We start from the raw sequence: 16,663 nt of genomic DNA, 5'->3' as shown, positions 1-16,663 counted from the left end.
CATTCTGTGATGGAGCACATCACATTCCCTACACCTTTCATTACAAATACAGACCCTAAATCAGTTAAGATAGTCCTTTTACAGTAAAATTACCTTACAGTCTCCATTCCACTAAACTTTCTTTCCTGCATAGGTTTTAGTGCTGCTTACAGCTGCAATTCATGGGGTCGCAGAGTTGGACACAACTGAGTGACTGAACTGAACTGAACTGACCAGCTGATAAAGTCAGAGAATACCAGCTTTTTCTTGAATCAATACATATTTATTGAGCAACAAATATATGCCAGGCCCCACTCGGAGTTTCTTAAGATACATCAAGAAAACAAAAAGCAGCTGAAGTCCCCTGCTGTCCTGATGCTTACATTCTACTCACATCTCCACTGACTATTATTTTATATATCTATTTCTGCTGTTAATTTTGGATGCCAAACCTATTTATCGGTAGTTGAACATTTGAAGATTTTTTTTTCTTGATGTGGACCATTTTCAAAAGTCATTACAGAATTTGTTACAATATTGCTTCTGCTTTATGTTTTTGGTTTTGGCCCAAGGCATAGAATCTTAGCTCCCTGACTAGGGATTGAATCCACACCCCCTGCATTGGAAGGCAAAGTCTTAACCACTGGACCTCCAGGGAGGTCCCTAAATTTTTGAGTGAGTGAGTGTTAGTTGCTTAGTTGTATCTGACTCTACAACCCCATGGGCTGTAGCCTACCAGGCTCCTATGTCCATGGGATTATCCCAGCAAGAATACTGGAGTGGATTGCCATTTTCTTTTCCAGGGGATCTTCCTGACCCAGAAATCAAACCTGCGTCTCCTGTGTCTCCTGAAAGGCAGGTGGATTCTTTATCCACTGAACAACTGGGAAAGCCTGAATTTTTAACTGGAATCAAAATGTGTAAGGACGAAAATATTTTGTGTTGGAAAAGTCTAATACCTTTTTTCTTTTCTTCTTTCTTCTTTTATTTTTTTTTTTTAACTTTAGAATTTCAACAGTTGTCTGTGTTATAACCAAGATAAACTGACTAAAGTGTTAATCTTCCTGGTATCTGCAACTAAGCCTTGGTGGGATGCTCCCTTCCTGAAGCTCAACTTTAAAGGCATTTCCTCCAGCTAGTTCAGTGACTCCCTACTTAAGGCGTTAGCAGTGGTGGAAAATATTCATAGATTTATATTCTTTGATTTTTCCAGTCAGAAAGGAAAAACTGGGACAGAGCAGCGTGCATATACTGCAATGTGACATTTTATTGAATTTTCTCTTATATGGCACTCTATTTTAACGCTGTTTGTGAGCCCTGTTTCTCTAGCTCTGATAGTAAATTCTGTGAAGGCAAAAAATGCTTATTTTGCTATCTCTCCACTTCTCACTATAAGACCTGCCTCAGCCATACAGTAGATGTCCAAAAAATACTTTTAGAAAGTACTGTTTTCCATTTGGCAATTCTTAGAATCCTGCAATTATGGATATTTCATCAAATACATATATTTAGTTCATGGTCATAGTCATCATTATGAAAAAATGAACTTCAAACTTGGACACCAGATGCCTAGGAAACATTCTCTTCTTGTCCATGCTAAACACAGTGTGTCTGACTTTTATAATGCTCATAATCAGCACAAGAATTTTAGACATGAAGAGAATTCCAATTTGCCAAATCTCAGCCTAACTATACTCCATTAAATGCTTGTATCTCCTTGTTTCAAGCTTCTGTTTGAGTTGTACCTGTGCTCATGTTTAGTTCAAATGTGGCTTTAATTATTAACAATGTTTGCTTTATCCCAAGTCAAAAAGCTGCCTCTTTACAACTATCACTAATGGATTTTAGGGCTGGTAAGCAGTTTCAACTCATGTGATGGACAGATTCTAAGGTGAATTCTATGATCCCTATTTCCTGGTATTCATTCCTTTCCTTTAAGCATGGTGGACCCTGTGATTTGCCTCTAACCAACAGGCTATAGCAAAAGCGACAGAACATACATGAGTATGTATAGATGATTACATTACATAAGATTGTAACACTTAAGTTGTAAGGAAAAGTCCCTTCCTCTTGCTGACTTTAAGGAAATAAACTACCATGTTTGGTAATGTCCATATGGCAAAGAGCAGATAGCAGCAGCCTCAGATAAAAATGTTAGCAAGAAATTGAGGACCTCAGTTCAAAAATCCTGCCAATAACCACTTGAGCATGGAAACAAATCGTTATTCTTTATTCACGCCTCTGATGAGAACTCATCTTGATCGAAGCTTTAGGAGATCCTAAAGCAGAAGATCCAGCTAAACTGTACTCAGGCTTTGGACTTACAGAAAACTGTGAAATAATTAATATATGTTTCTTAAGTCACAAAGCGTGTGGTATTAATAGATAACTCACAAATTGCATATCCCAACTCTGAGTATTTTAGTTAAACTTCCTGGATTACTAAGATTAAGAAGGAGTTTGAAAACATACTTGCACCTACCAAGAATAACTGCCACAAGGTATTAGCGAGGCTGTAGTGAATATATTTATGAGAAGTATATTTAATGCTTCAGCTCTATTCTACTCTAATTTATACTCTGTGAGATCAGAAAGAACAAATGAAATGTTTCCACATATCAGCTCCTGTCCTCAAGATCAACGCTGTAGGCCAAAGGATTCAAAGTTGGTGGGCAGGAAACGGACATGGGTGAAACAAGCTATGTGTAAGTGCTTATGCAAAAATTATATGAAGAATTGTGACTGCAGCAAACTGTCCCAGGCTAAAGGATTCAGCAGTTCCTGCTGCTGCTGCTAAGTCGCTTCAGTCGTGTCCGACTCTGTGCGACCTCGTGGATGGCAGCCCACCAGGCTCCCCGGTCCCTGGGATTCTCCAGACAAGAACATTGGAGTGGGTTGCCATTTCCTTGTCCAATGCATGAAAGTGAAAAGTGAAAGTGAAGTCGCTCAGTCGTGTCCAACTCTTCGCAACCCCATGGGCTGCAGCCCACCAGTCCCCTCCATCCATGGGATTTTCCAGGCAAGAGTCCTGGAGTGGGGTGCCATTGCCTTCTCCGCAGCAGTTCCTAGGTTAAAGAAGATGGTGTCTATGGAAGATGCTGGTCCAGTGCTTCCACATCTAACCATGTTTCAACAGAAGCTGAACTTCTCAGTTTTTATGTAATATGTTTCACTTTTTCAAACAGTAATTTTTATACACAACTATTATATTAATTTCCTCACTATATTCACTGCACTATTGATGAATCACATGCTGCTATGGATGTGCTTTTTCTAGAGTTCACAGTTTGACCCATTATGTAATATTAGTTACCAATGCCATGTCATTTCCACCCATTTGAAAGGCAACTATGGTATAATTATCGATCAACTAGATTTTTTTTCAGGCTTATGAATTAAGAGGTACAATGAATATCTGAGGATGAAATACATGGATTGCATAAAAATGGGTTGATGATATTGAAGGCAAGACTCTGCCCTCAACTAGTTTTGTGCACATACCTGCATTGTTGGTCAGAGTTGTTTATGAATGTTTGTCCAAAGAGCTGCTGAAGCAGAAATCATGATATGTATGTGGTCGTTTATAATCTACACCAAAGTCTTACTTTTTTTCAGTGATGACCAAAACAGTCTAATTTAATGAACTCATTATTATCTAGACATCTCTGAATAATTCATTACATCTCTAGTTTGTCAGCAATGTTGATGAAGTACAAGCTCTAGCATGAACTTTGAGGATCAGTAAGGAAATATAGTATGTTTTTGCCCTCAGAAAGCTTATACTTTAGTGGAGACAATATATAAAAGTCAAACAACTATAAGTGAGTTACTGATTTTTCCTATAATCTGGCCTTATAAGAATTTTGATAGGAAAACAGTTCATTCTCTCTCATTGTTTCTACAAATTCATTCTGTGCACTAATTGTTATTATTCTAGTGGATGAGATATTTGAGTGGTCCCAAAGCCCTTTTCGTAGCCAGCTAATGAATAAATTGTTCTTTAACTTTGGCATACATGCTAGAAATATACAAATGCCTAATGCTGGTAGATCTAGTCTTGGCCCATCTTTGCAAGTTCTTAATGGAAGTTCTAGCACAATCCTCTGCTATGCAGGGAAACTTGGTACTTCTGTTTTATTGATCTTTGGTACACCTGCTAAAACCACAGGAAAAATTATATTTACCATGCTACTGCCAATGCAATGAAGACAAATGTGAAAATAAGTTTTGAAATGAAAAATTATTTAATGCTAGAGGAGAGAGTCTATCTGGATTCATCTAGGCAAATAATGAAATTACACTCGATGGAGCACTTAGAGTACACACTGCATCTCTTAAATCTCACAACAATCGTATGAAATTTTAAAATAGAACTTAAAATAGCTGAGTAAGATTGACTGTGTTTCAACCCCTATCTAGCACAAATTGATGTATAATCTTGGGAAAGTGTTGAGCCTCTCTGAGAGTCATCTGTACAATTTCTTCATTGATTTAAATGAAGATAATGAGTATATTATCCTCATAATATAATAAATGATTACTATATTTATTATAATAAATGATAAATATGTAATAATTATCACAATAAATGATAAACAAGTATTATCTTCATAATAAATTAATCTTCATAGTAAATGATTAATCTATTCCAGGCGTTATTCTATATATTTTACAAGGGTTATTACATTTAAAACTCACCATAACCTTGTAAGATAACACTACCATCATTATGCCAACTTTATAATAATGCATGCATGCTCAGTCATACCTGACTGCACTGTGGCCCCTCAGGTCCCTCTGTCTATGGGATTTTCCAGGGGAAAATACTGGAGTGGGTTGCCATTTCCTCCTCTAGGGGATTTTCCGAACCCAGGTATCAAACCCCATCTCATGAGTCTCCTGCACAGCTGTCAGTTTCTTTACCACTGGAGCCATCAAGGACTAGCTCCATATGCCAACTTTGCTCAGGAGGAAGATGACGATCACTGTGGATAGCTAAGTAGTCACCACGATCTCACAGGTATTCAGGCCTCAGAAGTTTGTTTCTAAAGCCAAGGATCTTAACTAGTTTAGCATATTCACCACCTACTGTATTAACACATATATATGGAATCCAGAAAAATGGTACTGATGAGCTTATGTGCAGGACAGGGATGGAGATACAGATGTAAAGGACAGCCTTGTGGACGCAGCAGGGGATGGAGCGGGTGGGGCAGATGGAGAGAGCAGCACTGGCACAGATGCACTGCCATGTGTAGAACGGATAGCTGGTGGGAAGCTTCCGTTAGCACAGGATGCTCGGCCCCGTGCTCTGAGATAACCTAGAGGGGTGGGACGGGGGTTGGGGTGGGAGAGACCTCTCAGAGGGAGGGGAGACACGTCAACTTGTGGCTGGTTTGGGCTTCCCTGGTGGCTCAGATGGTAAAAAATATGCCTGCAATGTGGGAGACATGTGTTCGATTCCTGGGTTGAGAAGATCCCCCAGAAAAGGGAATGGCCACCCATTCTAGCATTCTTGCCCGGAGAATTCCATGGACAGAGGAGCCTGGTGGGCTACAGTGCATGGGGTCACAAAGAGTCAGACACGACTGAGCGACTAACACACGTGGCAGATTCACATTGCTATATGGCAAAACCAACACAACATTGTAAAGCAATTATCTTCCGTTTAAAAATAAATTTAAAAATGTAGTAATGCATATAAGGTAACAAGAACATGAAAGGTTTCCAATCCATAGTTGTGCATATGAATCAGGATAATAATATTCCAATAGGAAAATGTAGAGACTGAAGAGTTTTGAAGGAAAGGCAACTACTGGTCTATTTCCCATGCCATCTAATTTAAATATTTTGTTTGCGTGTGTGTCAGGGTATTTTCTTGTCATCAAAAGACTTCTGTTTTTAGCACTGCATCTTTAGAACCCTCTCTGTGTTGGATGGGCTTACCTGGTGGCTCAGACAAGAAAGAATACACATGCAATGCAGAAGACCCTGGGCTGATTCCTGGGTTGGGAAGATCCCCTGAAGGAGGCCATGGCAACCAACTCTAGTATTCTCACCTGGAGAATCCCCATGAACAGAGAAGCCTGGTGGGTTACAGTCCATGGGGTCACAAAGACTCAGACATGACTAAGCGACTAAGCACAGCACATGAGTTCGATATTAATAACCAAAGGAAACAGAAAGTTCTTCCTGCTCCATCCCCTGCCCTGCCCTTCTTGGAACTGGAGACTAGCCCTTGGGACAGCAGAGCCAATGCCACGTGATTGCTCCTAACAGCCGTGCTATTTCCAGTTGGTTTCTTTTGCTTTTAACGAGAGGAAACTTCTTTCCAATTTGAACAGCAGTTCTCCGTGGATCCTGCCTACAGAACAATGACAGCTAGATCTCACTCCAGTTACAAATGGGAATCTGGTTGCCAGTGGAATTGCAGAGGACTCGCAAGGTCATGCTGATCCTGAGAGTTAGGTTGGCGGTTGGCCTCCCCATTGAAGAAAAACCCAGGTGCTCCTTGGGGGAAAGCAGAGGTTATAAGCAGGTATTCATCTCTGCATGGTTTCTAATCTGTGACATCAGCACCAATACACATTGATCAGACAACAGCCAATCCCTGGATGCATTCTTGGTAAATTATAACAGCCTGGTTGTGGGAACTAAAAAGTTGTATTTCTCATACAAGCTATATAGCTTGGCTATAAAATAAATGTAGAAGAAAATATGTATGCATCTGTTCAGTAGGTAAAATGTGTGATTTCTTACACACACAGTAAACGTAAAATAAGATGAACAGAAATTTAAAATATAGGATGATATAAGACATTGAGCATTATAAAAGAATTTGGAATTAAGACCATAGAGTCATGAGGACATTACCAATGTGAATTCAAAACCTGAAACAATTTTCTGGTTGTAGAAGTTTTGATTGAGGTAATTTAGATACAATAGAGTTACTTCTGAAAAATGATGCTTTTTAATCAGTCTGTGTGAGTTCTTGTATGTCTACATATATTCACATGCATGCACATCTAGTTTAATGCATAGAGGCTGAGGCAGCTCTGGAGCCCTAGGAAAGATCACTGAACTCAAAAATAGCAGACCTTAGTTTGAGAACCAGTTTTACCCCTTGTAATTAGCACTTAGAAAAATCAGTTAAGTATATAAGCCTTGTTTTATATCAAACGGAGATCATAATGCCTACTTTGTTGTTCTGAGACACATAATGAGATGAAAGATATAAAAGCACTTAATGCTGTATCTAGTTCATTGCGATGGTAGTTTTCAAAGCATTCCCTTGGAAAATGAGGGCAAAGATACATTATGAATCAAGCTTATTTTCTGAAAAGATAACACAGTGTATAGTATGGTGTTTAGAATGTTTTCGAGTTAGACATATTTGAACACTTAATAATGTATAACACTTATACAGCTCATTAAATCACAGTGTTCTAAGCACTATAGATATATAAGCCCATTTAATTCTTACTGCAATCCTAGAGTAGCTTGATATTGCTACTCTTTCTTTCAAAGAAAAGGAAACTGAGTCATGAAGAGATAAAATAATTTCCCCGATATGCTTTCTATAACCAGTCACTACATTTTTTAATAAAACCTTAGTTTCTCTGCCTGTGAATTGATTATAATAATAGTCCAACTTTTAGGTGAAGATTAAATGTGAAACTTAACCCAATTTTGTGACATGTGGTAAGAAGGTAAGAGTTTTAACTCAATATAAATCCTTAAAGACTATAAAAGTGAGGCTGGATGAGATTATCAATCAAAGTTTAAGTGAGCTGCTAGAAACAGATGCTTATAATAAATCTGGCATCAGAGAGACGTGTTTTTTTCCCCCTCTCATATAAAGAGAGGACCAGAAATAGGCAGTTTAGAGATGATATAAAGTAATGCAACTAGGATCCTGCTATGCCTCTTTAAGACTCTGCTTATTGGCTTATGATCACAAGGTGGCTGCCAGGATTCCACCCATCAAGTTCATATTCCAGACAGGAAGAAAAGAAGGGGAAAAAAATCAAAAGGGTGTGACAGTCAAGCATGCCCTGCTGTTTAAGATTTCTGAGACGTCTAGACCAATGGCTGCATTCCATTAGTGAAAATTTTGTTGTATGGTGAATGTGAGGTTTCTTGAGTAAAGTGATAAAGAATGGTTATTGGATAGGCAATGAGCAGTTCTTGCCACCCAATATTAAAGAAACCAGGTTTAACGCTGATTGCTGGTAAATGCTTCCCTAAAGACAGTGGTGTGAACATTACTCCACATTTGCAGGTAGCCTTAAAAATGCAAAGCCAATTTGTTTATCAATGATATGATTGTGCACTTTAATAAAATGAAACTACTTTAAGTGCATCAATCATAATAAAATCCCTAAAAGTTCTGTGCCAGTTTCCTAGGGCTGCTATCACAAAACACCACAAACTGGGAAGATTAAAGCAACAGAAACTTATTCTGCCATACTTCCAGAGACTAACAGTCCAACCCAAGGTGTCAGTAAGGCTCCTCCTGGAGCCTCTAAAGGAGAATCCGTTCTGTGCTTATTTTCTGTCTGGTGGTAGCTGGCCACCCTTGGACTCTGTGGTTTGTTGACAATCACTTCAGTCTCTCGTCTCTGTCCTCACCTGGCCTCCCCTCCCTGTCTCCCTCTGTCTTCTCCTTTCCTGACTCTTGTAAAAGATACTCCTTGTCGGATTTAGAGCTCACCCTAGGCACAGGATGATCTCATCTAGACACCCTTAACTGTTACTTCTGCACAGACACATGCATCTACAATTATCTCAAAATAAATATTTCCATAAAAAGGCCACATTTACAGGTACCAAGAGTTAGTATTTGGATATATCTTTATGAGGCCACTATTCAACCCACTATGCAACCAAAGGGCAGAGTGGAAGGGTTAGGAAGGTCATAGGCATAAAGTGTCGAGATATTAATAGCCCAGACTGGAATGGATAAGGGGTAGAGCCAAAGAGAAACATGGCAGGAGTCCACTGATCAGCACGACCTGCCAGCATCACCATTCATTTAACTCCTTCAGGGAAAGAGTATATTTGTCTGATCCTCCAAAGAAACAAAGGTCCAATCAGCCATGCTGAAATTAGCTTTTAGCTTATTCTCGACCAACAGAAACAATAAACAGACTTTTTGTCCATGATTCGTTTTCTCTTCTTTCAGAACAGCACTGACTCCAGTGCGGCACGGCCTCCTCCCTATTATCACCAGACTTTAAAAACTGCATTCATGGCAATAGCTAAGGAAATGTAGGAAATATCTTGGTTGTTTTTCTTTATAACCAACACATCTTGGGGAGGGTTCTTTTTAAATATTTATTATGATGATATTGACTTGTTCCTTTTTTTTAAAACCACACAGGATGGGAGGTGTAAGTACTCCTACCACAACCCACAAACCCGTCATTGAAAGGGAAGAATCTTAACTACTAGACCACCAGGGGAGCCCCTTGGGGAGCTTCTGTACCAGGAGTCTGCAAATACATTTGTTTGGAGGGGCCAATGAAGTCAGTTTTGTATGAAAAATCCATTACCATCTCCAGCTTGGTTTTGCTTTCATTTCTTATCGAAGTATGAGTTCAAAAATTATTTTATGTTTTTTTCAGTTGAAATTTTAAGAAAAGTGATATCCTAGTTCCATGTAAAAATGGCAACCAGTCCTAAATGTCAGTGGCATGGTGTCAATGAAGAATGAAGGGACTCGAATAAAGTGGAGACATCTGGGCCCATCCTAAGAGAGGTACAACAAAGCTACTCTTGATTATTATTCTAAAGGAATGGAGGTCCTGGGGGACCATACCCTTTCAACATTTTTTGAAAAGTATCCAGAAACACTATCTCTTTATAAAAAACATGACAATCTTCAATTCTTTGTTGGGAACTGATTAGAAACACTTCCTATTTTAATACTCATTGAGCAGATTAATCCTGCACAGATCAAGCAAAAATAATGTGGGATAAATTCAATTTAAAATTTCTGCATACACATGTACAGGTGAATGCACACAGATATACGTTTCTGGAAAAGCAGCACAATTCTAAATTATAAATCCAGGCACATGCATGTGAAGGAGACAATGACATCCTTGCCTTTAAGGAAAGCTGCAGTAAGTGTATATTTCTGAGTTTTACATAAGAAGGCCCTTTCTTGATGAAGGAATATTTTTATTATTCGATCTTGCAGGTCAATTTGTTCAGAACTGTCTTGTTGTTAGATGTTTCCTTAAGAGTTTTCTTTTACATCTGCAGTTTGATATTAAAATGAGTTACACGGATAATACTGGGTTTCATTAAAGTCATTTTGAGGGTCATTTTATACTGTATATATTTGGTTGATAAAATGAGGCTATTGTCAAAGCCTATAGGACTGAGTATAAGACCAAAGTCTAAACCAGTCTTCCTTTCACATCCTACCAATCTCCATTTTCTATTCAGGGTCTCACTGATGATATACATATTTTTCTTCAAAGATCTGTTTGTGTTGTCTAGTCACTATGTCAGACTCTTTGCAACCCCACAGACTTCTAGGCACCTCTGTCCATGGGATTCTCCAGGCAAGAATACTGGAGTGGGTTGCCATTTCCTTCTCCAGGGCATCTTCCTGACCCAGAAATTGGACTCATGTCTCCTGCATTAGCAGGTGGATTCTTTCCTGCTGGGCCACCAGGGAAGCCCCTTTGAAGATTAATAGGCCTGAATTATGGTGGTATAACTTGTCTCCAAGGTCTTGGAATAAAATCTCATAGGTTCCTTGGAAATGTACTTTGTTCTAAGTTCTTTGAAGAAAACAATTCTTCAAACTTTACAAATTAGGGCACCCTCTTATACTTGTGCCAAGTATTAAAAAGACAAAGAATTCAACTCTGCAATCCTTCAACAAATAACGTTTCTATTGAATTACTACTCGGTGCTCAGATTTGTGCTAGAATCTAAGATATTACTTGTGTTTCCAATCCCCAAGCCTTGAATCTTTGAGTAAGATGATCAGAATTTCCTTCATAAATAATGTATATCTCATGAGTCATCAAATCCACCCTTTCTAACTCCTATTACAGAAATTAACATGCTAACCACATCAACACTCTAACTCAGAATTCAGGTACTTGGAAATCCTGGGATTTCTACTCATAGACCAAACTAGTGCTAAGCTCCATGAATAATTATAACCTGAAAGTGCCCATTTTAATCTCAAACTTTTCAGGAAAAAAAATAAAATAAAAAAATAAACTCAAACTTTTCAGAAGTTCCCAAAGTTATATCCAAGCAGATGTCATGAAAATATTTTAAAGAATTGACAAATATATCAAGACTCTTTTTAAGACTAGTTTAAGGCACTAAAGGATTAAATATTTTAGAAGGAAGGTTAAGATCGGGATACTATGGGAGGATGTTGTGGGAAGGAGGCCAGGAGTTTCGGATTCTGGCCTCAGTTATATTCTACAGTCTGGCAAAATTCTCAATAAATATAAAACACAAGAAATTAGAACAAATTAATGTCAACACCCCAGGGCTTCTCTGGTGGCTCAGCAGTAAAGACTCTGCCTGCAATGCAGGAGAAGCAGTTTCCATCCCTGGGTTGAGAAGATCCCCTGTGGAAGGAAATGGCAACCCACTCCAGTATTCTTGCCTGAAAAATCCCATGGATAAAGGGGCCTGCTGGGTGACGGTCCCTGAGGTCATGATTTAGCAACTAAACAACAAAATATCAACTCCCAAGTTGATTTTGAGCCCCATCAATCAATGAAAATCTATGGTGAGACAGGCGAGACTAAACAAATGATCCTAGGAGATAAATCCAAATTAGAATCTAGGCATACCACATGCCAACTCCAACAGAGAAACAGGCAGAACAGAAACCCACCGCCGCGTGCTGATCCTCTGCATCCCACTGACTCCTCCCTTTCATAAACACCGTCCAAGCAAGGTTCTGAAGTCTCCGCAATTAAAACAGAGTTTCCTTCACCTGGAGACAAGTGAAGATGGGAGCATACACAGGAGGTCTTGAAAACATGCCATTTCTTATATATGAACACCACTTCATAGGTTCTCTTAAGTTACAAGAAGATGCAGTTTATGGGACAATCTCCATATCATATAACAAAATGTTTTAATAATAGTGAATCATGAGATGTGTAATAATGTGATTTCATACTTATAGCCTCCACTTTTTTCAAATAATCAAATGTGCAGATCTTGAAAATTACATGTCTCTTAATAGAACATAATCGTAAGGGATTTGATTCAGGTCCTACCTGAAAGGTCTAGTGGTTTTCCCTAGTTTCTTCAATTTAAGTCTGAACTTTGCAATAAAGAGTTCATGATCTGAGCCACAGTCAGCTCCCAGTCTTGTCTTTGCTGACTGTATAGAGGTTCTCCATCAGACACGACTGAGCACCTGAACTGAACTCTTAAGAATATATATATATATAGTTAAGGAATGTTTTCTTTGGGTATATGAACAAATATTGTCAACACTGTGCTATCATTGCAGAAACAGCAGTGTATTTAAATAGCAGTAGCACAGATGAAGGATGAATTAATTCTACGGGAGACAAGAGGAACCAATCCCACAATCTATCAATTGTGAAGGAGAAGTAGACATTCAGAAGGCAGATGGGGGCTGGGGGTGAAGAAAGACTTTTCTGTTGGAGGAAACAAAATGCTCAAAGGCTTAGAAGCTTAAAACAGCATGGTACTTTGGAATGAGAGAAAACAGTTGGCCTGTCTGATCTTATGTTTTGCTAAATATGAGGGGGGAGGAGAGGAATTTACATATTTCACGAAGTAAAGGAATTCAAGACAGTCTTTCACAAAAGCCTATTTATTATATTATCTCTGCCCTGTGTTTGGATTTGCTTCTCCAAATACTGAGAAATAACTAGAAAGCATTTTTTTTCCAATGGCAATTTAGTATTTCTGTCTGGATTAATAACCTACATTATTTACAGCGAATATTCTTACAGGAGACTAATGATGGCTAATCTCCAGCAGGAGCATGTACTGAGGTACCTAACACCTGCAGCTCGCCATACTGAAAATGAACCATGTTGGGAAGTTAATTACTGGAGGGTAGGGAGTGGCCAGAGGCCCCGAGGCATAACATAGACAGAATCAGGTTTGGATTCTTTGGAACAGTGGGAATCTCTCATCACTGAGGCAGTTTATCCCACCAGAATTTGCCTGGCACAGCTTGGTAACACAAACATTGAACAGTGGAGGAAACAAACAAGCAAAATATATGAAGACAGCTATGTTCATTACAATTCAGGACAAGTGCAAAATCATCTTAGAACATTTTGCAATGTGTACCTACTCCATGCACAAGATTAAAACATATACCTGGGTTAGTTTCAACTTTCAGCCTAAAGTTAGAGGAATTTTGGTGTTGACTTTAGCAGAATGTATACTATCAACCAGATCATCAATGTGCTCCTCCCCATATTGATCCAATATCACAGAATATTAAAGTTGACTTCGTTGCTATTACTGTAGTACACAGTCATTCATATTGTTTTAATTGAGTACAAGGTAAAGATTCTCATCCATTTCTGTATCTTTTGCTATTGCTTTTGTTTCTCATATATCCTTCTAGACATGATTTATGCATATATGAATAGTAGTTTTTTCTATTTTCATAAAAATAGTGGCATACAAAATACATTTCATGAAACTTTTATTTTTCACTCAAAAAATACATATAGACAGTGTCTTCACATAATGAACTTCATCACTTTATATAGCTGTATAGGATTACATTATTTGCGTGTACTAAAATTTAGGTAACTAGTTCCTCTTTATGATCATTTAGGATATTTCTAAACTATGTCTTTAAGAACGTCACAAAATAACTTTGCTCACCTGTTATTCTGAACCTGTACAGAACATTTCTAGGATAAATTCACGGGGGCTAACTGTGTTTCAAAAATGGGTGAAGACATGAACAGATTTTTCACCGAAGAGGATATACCGATAACAAATAAGCACATGCAAAGATGTTCAACATCATTAGCAACTAGGGAAATACAATTTAAAATCACAAAAGGATATCACTATCGAAATAACTAAAAAGTAAAAAAGAGTGGCAACACCATATGCTGGTAAGGGTGTGGAGAAAATGGGTCACTCATGCAATGTTGGTAAGAATGCAAAATGCTAAAGGCAATCTGGAAAACTGTTTTTCAGTTCCTTAAAAACATGGAACTACCATAGTACCCACTGACTGGAATCTATTATGACATTTATGGCATTTATGGCAAAGAAATGTAGACTTATGTTCACCAAACACCGAACAAAACTGTGTAAGGTAGTTTTGTGTGTATATGTGTGTGTATGTTAAGGTAGTTTTATGCATAAGGGTCCCAAACTAGAAACAACCCAAATGCCCTTCAGTGGATAAACTGTTAAACCATGCTACACTGAATACTACTCAGCAATATAAAGGGACAAATTATGGATTCATGTGAAAATCTGGATATACCTTCAATCATTCTGAATGAAAAAAAAAAAAAAAGCTAATCCCAAAACACTGTATGATTTGATTTATATAGCATTCAAGAAAAGTCATAATTAAAGAAATGGAGAATAATTCATGGTTGCCAAGGGTTAAAGGCGGTAGGGGTGGAAAGGAAGTATTTGTGACTATAAAAGAGCAATATGAGGTGGTGATAGGAATGTTCTGCATCTTGACTGTATCAGCATCAATCCTGGTTGTAATACTGTAAGATGTTAGCCACTAGGGGAAGGAAATGGGAGAAAGGATGCAAGGGATCGCTCTGTATTATTTCTTACAACTGCACACGCATTTATAATTATCTCAAAATAAAGATTTAATTATAAAAGGAAGTCTAGTTGTAGTCTCAAGATATGTACAATTATAAATCTAGTAAATACAGCAAGACTGACTCCATTTTCCCCCTTTTTTCTTTTTTTTAAATTTACACTCCAATGAGTAGTGAGAGAGAGAATCTTGTTTTCCACACTTTGTGACTTTGTGTCTCCAGATTCAACAGGTAAAATGGTGAGATTTTCATTCTTTTTCTGAGTGTGTTTCTCAACCAGAAGATAAAAGACAACTCACTTCCCAGTAAAAATAAAAACATACAACTTCAATGACAAGAAAAGCAAGCATACTCTTATATTAGGGGAAAAAAAAACTGACAGAAAAGCACCAATAAAATGGATTCAAAATTCCACTTTCAGGGAAAAAAAAAGTTTTTTACCTAGTGAAAATACAGATGACCAACTGTATTGAAGATGGATCCAGAGTTGGTTGACAAATTAGCTGGAGTTCTTTAGGGCTTTTTTTGATATCTTTTTAATTGATTTCATTTACTTATTTTTAGGTTCAAACATCCATATATCACAGCAATAAGTTGAATTTATGTCACACATGTCTTCCTGCATCTGGCGATGGTAAAACAAAAGGCTCTTCCTGGTTTTGAGAGCCCATTTATTACCAACCAAGGAACAAGTAAGCAGAAAAAAGTCACAGGCAAACAATTAAGAGCAATTATTACATTATTGAGTTTTGAGAGGCATTTCAGCTTTAGGTAATTGACTTCAAACCAGCTGTGAATCAAACTGATATACTTGTGACCAGGTAAACTTTTCTAGTGCTTTCTAGTGCTTCCAACAAGCTAGCTCCAACAATACAAAACATTGCTTCAGGAGTTTCCAAAAATAAAAGGAAAGGTAAGTTCTCGGAGGTGTTTTTTTGTTCTTTTTTGGTTTTTGCCATTTTGTCTGGTAGACAATGATGTTACCTGGTGTCCAGAGTTCTAAATGTTAAAGTGAAAGTATTAGTCGCTCAGTCATGTCTGCTGGTCCTTTAATGGACTGGAACCTGGTGGTCCGGAGTCGACGATGAGAAAGTGAAAGAAGGAAAGAGGCTAATATTCCCTGGGTTACTCAGCCGGCCTTTGCGCTCCAGGGAATCAGCCAGAAATAGAGAGAGAGAGAGAAAGACAGATGCGGGGACCCAAGCTCTGATGGAACAAGGGTGCTTTATTGAATTCTGTAAGAGTATATATACCAGTAGCTTCTTCAGATAAAGATTAAAGACCAGACTTTACAGGTTTACCAAGGAAGCAATCAAAAGAGGGTCGTAAATAGTTACTTTTCACCATATGGAAAAACTAACGAAGGAAATGCATGTATTCCTCAGTCCCCAGAGAGGCTTGCCTCTCCTCTTAATTCCTGAATATTCAGGAATTAATAAGGAACAGAGGACTCATGACAGATCCAAAACAGCACACAGGAAACCTTCTATTAAATGCTTCCTGACAATGTCCACCTCTTCTGTGACCCCATCGGTTGTAGCCCACCAGGATTCTCTGTCCATGGGATTCTCCAGGCAAAAATAAAGGAGTGGGTAGCCGTTCCCTTTTCCAGGGAATCTTCCCAACCCAGGGATTGAACCTGGTCTCCCACATTGCAGGCAGATTCTTTACCATCCAAGCCACATATTAATCGCCTAAGCATTTTGTTAATGGTGATTCTGATTCAGTAAATCTAGAGTGAGGCCTGAGATTCTTTTTCACCAACTCCCAGGTGATGCTGACACCCCTGGTTTATGGACCACATTTACAATAGCAAAGGTGTGGAGAAGACGAATATGACTCAGACTGATACAACTTCAATCCTTATATCAGACTCAGTTTCCTGT

The sequence above is a fragment of the Odocoileus virginianus genome, chromosome 10 (genome assembly GCF_023699985.2).
Source record: "Odocoileus virginianus isolate 20LAN1187 ecotype Illinois chromosome 10, Ovbor_1.2, whole genome shotgun sequence".
NCBI classification, from domain to species: Eukaryota; Metazoa; Chordata; class Mammalia; order Artiodactyla; family Cervidae; genus Odocoileus; species Odocoileus virginianus.
This window is presented reverse-complemented; position numbering follows the sequence as displayed.